Raw genomic sequence first — 6,000 nt, 5'->3', positions numbered from 1 at the left:
GGATTACAGACGTGAGCCACCACAACTGGCCATAGTTACTTTTTATTTTTATGATAAAAGTACTTAAAATAGACTCTCAGCAAATTTCCAGTATATGATACACGATTATTAACTATACTCCGCATGCCGTGCATTAGATCTCTAGCCTTATTCATTCTACAGATATATGACTTTGCACACTATGACCTCAATTTCCCCATTCCCCCTGCTCCTAAGTAATCATCATTCTATTCTGTTCTCTTTTTTCCTATGTATTGTGTTTTGTTTTATTTTTCCTTTTTGTTGTTGTTGTTGTTTAGATTCCACATATAAGTGAGAGCATGTGCTTTTTTTCTTTCTGTGTATGGCTTATTTTACTTAGCATAATGTTTTCTAGTTTCATCCATGTTGTTGCAAATGGTGGGATCTCCTTTTACAAGGATGAATCATATTACATTGTATATTAATGTATATTATATATATCACAAATTTCTTTATCTATGCATCTGTTGATGGATACTGAGGTTTTCTCCATGTCTTGGCTATTGTGAATAATGCTGCAGTGAGTATGGTTGTACATGTTCCCTTATGAGGTGGTATTTCATTTTCATTGGAATATGCCCAGAAGAGGTACTGCTAGGGTATATAGTAGTGCTATTTTTAATTTCTTTAGGAATTTCCATATTGTTTCCCACGATGGCTGTGCTAATCCATAGTCCCACCAACAACGCACAAGGGTTTCCTTTTCTTCACACTTTCCCCATCACTTGTTATCTCTTGTCTTTTTGGTAATAGCCATTCTTTCTTTTTTATTTTTATTTATTTATTTATTTATTTTTACATTTTTGTATGAATCTTTAATTTTCAAAATACTACCAAATACCTTATCTGCATTGATACTCACATCTGCTCTATGAATGAGAATAGGCCAGCATCTTCGGTTTTTTTTTTTTCCCCATTTATTTATTTTATTGCATTTTAGGTTTTGGGGTACATGTGAAGAACATGCAAAATTGTTGCATAGGTACACACGTGGCAGTGTGATTTGCTGCCTTCCTCCCCATCACCTACATCTGGCATTTCTCCCCTTACTATCTCTCCCCAGCTCCCCACCCCCTACTGTCCCTCCCCTGTTTCCCCCCAACTGACCCCAGTGTGTAGTGCTCCCCTCCCTGTGTTTTCATTGTTCAACACCTGCCTATGAGTGAGAACATGCGGTGTTTGATCTTCTGCTCTTCTGTCAGTTTGCTGAGAATGATGATTTCCAGGTTCATCCATGTCCCTACAAAGGACACAAATTCATTGTTTTTGATGGCTGCATAATATTCCATGGTGTATATGTGCCACATTTTCCCTATCCAGTCTGTGGTCGATGGGCATATGGGTTGGTTCCAGGTCTTTGCTGGTAATAGCCATTCTTAATAGGTGTGAAGTGACATGTCATTGTGGTTTTTATTTGCATTTCCTTGATAATTAGTGCTGTTGGGCACCTTTTCATATACTTGTTTTGAGAATGTCTTCTTTTGAGAAATGTCTATTCAGATCCTTGGCCCATTTTTTAACTGAATTATTTGTTTCTTGGCCGAGTTTTGTGAATTCCTTATATATTTTGTATATTAAACTTTTATCTGGCTTGTATAGTTTGCAAATGTATTTTTTAATTCATTGGCTGCCTTTTCATTTTGTTGATTGTTTCCTTTGCTGTGCAGAAGCTTTTTAGTATGATGTAGTGCTACCTTGTTTATTTTTCCTTTTGTTCCCTGTACTTTTGGTGAGATAGCCAAAAAATCCTTGCCAACATCAGTATGAAGAAGCTTTTCTTCTGTGTTTTCTTCTAGGAGGTTTTTGGTTTCAGATCTTATGTTCAGATCTTTTGAGTTGATATTTGTGTATGCTGTAAGATAAGGGTTCAGTTTCATTTTTTTTGCATGTGGATATCTCGTTTTCCCAGCACTATTTATTGAAGAGACTATCCTTTCCCATTGTGTCTTCTTGGTGGCTGTATGCTTGGGTCTATTTTTGGGCTTTCTATTCTATTCCATTGGTTTAATGTATCTTTTTATGCCAGTACCATGCTGTTTTGATTAATGTTGTTTTGTAATATAATTTGAAATCAGGACGTATGATTCCTCCAACTTTCTTTTTCAGGATTGTGTTGAATACTCTGGATCTTTGGTGGATACATACAAATTTTAGGATTGTTTTTCTATTTCCAGTAGAAAATGCCATTGGAATTTTGATAGGGATTGCACTGAATCTACATATTGCTTTAGGTAGTATGGACATTTTAATAATAATAATTCTTTCAATCTGTAAACATAAGATATCTTTCTATTGATTTGCAGCTTCTTCAGTTTCTTTTCACTTTGTCTTATGGTTTTCAGGGTATAGGTCTTTCACTTGCTTGGTAAATTTGTTCCTAAATATTTTATTCTCTTTGATGCTATTGTAAATGGAATTGTTTTCTTGATATCTTTTCAGATAGATTCTTATTGGTTAAAAGAAATGTGACTGATTTTTGTATGTGGATTTTGTATCCTGCAACTTTAATAAATTCATTGATTAGTTCTAATAGTTTTTAGTGGAGTCTTTAGGGTTTCTACATATAAGATCATGTCAATTGAAACAGGGATAATTTTACTTCTTCTTTCCTAATTTTTATTTCTTTTTCTTATCTGTGTGCTCTTGCTAATAATTCCAGTACTATGTCGAATAAAAATGGTGAGAGTGGGCAGTCTTGCCTTGGACTAAGTCTTGGAAGAAAAGGATTCAACTTTTCTCTGTTGACTATGATATCAGCTATGGGCTTTTCATTAATGGTCTTTATCATGTTGAGGAAATTTCCTTCTACACCTATTTGTTGAGAGCTTTCATCATGAAAGGATGTTGAACTTTGTCAGGTGCTTTCTCTGCATTGATTGAGATGATCATGTGGTTTTTGTGTTTTATTCTGTTAATGTGGTGTATCACATTGGTAGTTTTGCATATGTTTAAACCAACCTTGTATCCTACGTATAAATCCCACTTAGTCATGGTGTATACATTTTTTTAACCTGTTGTTGAATTTGGCTTGCTGGTGTTTTGATGAGAATTTTTGCATCTATGTTAATCAGAGATATTGGCTTATAGATTTTTTCTTGTGGTGGCTTTGTCTGGCTTTGGTATTAGGGTAATGATGGCCTCATAAAATGAGTTTGGCAGTGTCTTCTCTACTTCTATTTTTTTTTTTTGGAAGAGTTTAAGAAGGATTGGTGTTAGTTCTTTGAATGTTTGGTAGGATTCAGCTATGAAGCCATCTGGTCCTGGACTTTTCTTGGCATCTTGTTTTCTTTTTTTTTTTTTTTTTTTTTTTTTTTTTTTTTTTTTTTTTTTTTTTTTTTTTTTTTTTTAAATAAACCCAGCAACAGGCAGTTACAGAAGTAGAACAAAAAAGGCAAACATGTACAATCAGTTCTGTTTATCTTCTCCAGGTTGTTAGTTGATGGTTTTCTGGGCACCTTCTTGATTATCAAGCTCTTTCTGTAGCATAGCAGTTAAGGGGTTAGGACTGTGGGGTCAGCTAGAGCTGGATTTGCTATTCAGCTCCAGCACGTGAGAACCATGCACACTTGACCCCTAGAGCCTTAGTCTTCTCATCTATAAAATAGGTTAATAATATCTGACTTATAGCACTCACTCTTTAGTAAGCTACACATATTTTTGGACATCATTTTTTCCCTGCCAATAAAAAGTATCTGCAGTAACTATGGACCATAGGCCATTTTTCTTGCATACTCCTGTTTTTCTTCTAGTGTACCACACTTACTTCCCTTTTCTTCTCCTTCCCCTGTTTGTGCCTTTCCATTCGAACTAGTGCTCCCCTCTCTCTCTCTCTCAAAGGATTTGCTCACAACCCATTGTGGGAATTGAAATGCAGAAAATAAAACTGTGAAAGTGCTGTCTATGTCTGCTTACCTTGACATGTTTACTTTTTTGAACTTGTACTGTATAGGCTATTGGTGAAATTCTTAAGAAGTTGTAATGAACTGAAAAAAAAAGTGCTGTCTAAAGTTCTAAAGAGACTAATTAAAACCCAGGGAATAAATTTTAATAGATTTCACTTGAGTAGCTGCTAATTACCACTAGACGCTAGCTGCTGACTACTACTAGAGATTTATTTGGGAAGAGATTTCATGATCCTAAACTATTAAGGCCACTGTGCCAGCCATCTCTTTGAACTAATTTGTCTGGACAGACTACTCTCATTATTGGGCTATTTAAAGACATTTAGACTTTTTTTCGTGAGGGATGAGAGGGTGATTTTGCTCCTCATAAATTTTGTCTGTGAAAGTGGGTCGTATTGACCCAAGATAATTTTTTCAGAAGACTTGAGGGAGGGTCTTAGCCATGAGTTATTATTGACTCTTAGAGAAGTGACTCCTATATTATTTAAGGGCCCCAAACCTGGCCTCTGGCTTGGATTGGCTTGGATTCAGGCCCTGGTAGTTGAATTTGGGGCTGAGCATTTACTACCACTATTCATTGCTCCCTTCTCATTCTGCATCCTTTCTCCCCACCTCCTCTCCTTCCTTCTCTCCATCTTTCCCCTTTTTATCCTTCTCCCTCTGTTTCTCCTTCCTCTCCTTTCTTCTTCCCCTTTTCTCATCTTTCATCTCTTTTAGGTAACTGCACTCATCTCTTTGCTCAATGGAAATTATAATGCTTATCTTTCTCTCTCTCAAATTTTTGTTGTGGGATTACTGAGACCAAACAAAGGAATGGCTTTGGTATTGTGAGAAGCTTTGTGTGCATTTAGAAGTATCAGTCAGGTGCAGTGCCTCACGCCTGTAATCTCAGCACTTTAGGAGGCCAAGGAGGGAAAATCGTTTGAGTTCAAGAGTTCCAGACCAGCCTCTCAACAACATCATGAGGTCCAATTAGTACAAAAATTATAAAAATTAGCCAGTATGGTGGCACATGTCTGTATTCCCAGCTACTTGGGAGGCTTAGGTGGGAGGACCTCTTGACCCTTGGAGAGTGAGACTACAGTGAGCCTTGATTGTGCTGCTGCATTTCAGCCTGGGTGACAGAGTGAGACCTTGTCTCAAAAAAAAAAAAGAAAAAAAAATCAGAAGTATTATTTGTTGTTTCTGCATTTTCTTCCTCCCTACATGCCCATACTCCCTTATGATGTATAGTAAGGTAAATATGCCCTTTTCTAGTCAATAAGTTTATATTTACTAATAAGAAACTCCTGTTATGAGGGTCGCCATTTGTGGAGAGTTTGCTGAACCCCTGCTTTCATTTAACTCTGAATTTTGGTCTCTGTGGAAGACACAGAAATCAGATACAAGAGCTACCAGGTGCTGCTAGGCTGTGAGGGATTTAGCAGATAACAATCCTCCTCCTGTTTGGGAATCCTGGCGATTCCCTCTGCCCATTCCCATTTCAATGGTGCTACCAATTTGTGCACCATTTACAGAAGAGGCCAGAAATGAAACTGCAAGTTTTTTTGATCCAAGTAAAATGACACTGACAATATCTGGGAGGGAGTAGGGACTCCAAGTGAATATTCTGAGGTTATCAGGGTTAATATCTTGTTGTCAGAGCAGCCATTAAAGAAACGCTTGTACATGGCTGCTTGCATTTGCCTTTTGAGCATCCCTTCCTTCCCTCAGTTTCATTTGCCTTCCTGTGATGGTGCAGTCGCAGTGTGTCTGTCTGTCTCTCTCTTCCTCTCTCATTTTCAAGTTTCACCTGTTTTAATAAATCTGTATATCACATATTTATTTACCAACTACAAAGCTTATATTGGATCCCCTGTTTTGGTTTCTCTTGCAACCAGTTCTTCCATGGGATACTGAGACTTGGGAAGTTCAAGTAAAACCACATATTCATTAATCTCCTGTTGGTGTCTGCTTAAAATGGTAGGGTGTTCTGGAAGCATTGACCAAGTTTCACATTGTTATGAAGGCTTCTATGTGTGGAGATCTCCTTTTATTTTATTTCGTATACAATCATAGTATGTCCTTGAATCTAGTG

The 6,000-nt window shown here is 37.0% G+C and overlaps 1 protein-coding gene across 7 annotated transcripts in view; it reads left to right on the top strand.

The window, feature by feature from the left end:
* Positions 1–6,000, top strand: part of ITPR2 (inositol 1,4,5-trisphosphate receptor type 2) — a 494,659-nt gene that overhangs the window by 142,082 nt on the left and 346,577 nt on the right. The gene's annotated exons all lie outside the window — the stretch shown is intronic.

Source organism: Cebus imitator, unplaced genomic scaffold (assembly GCF_001604975.1).
Source record: "Cebus imitator isolate Cc_AM_T3 unplaced genomic scaffold, Cebus_imitator-1.0 Scaffold367, whole genome shotgun sequence".
NCBI lineage: Eukaryota > Metazoa > Chordata > Mammalia > Primates > Cebidae > Cebus > Cebus imitator.
Note: the sequence above shows the minus strand (reverse complement) of the source record. Positions and strands in the feature narration are given on the sequence as shown.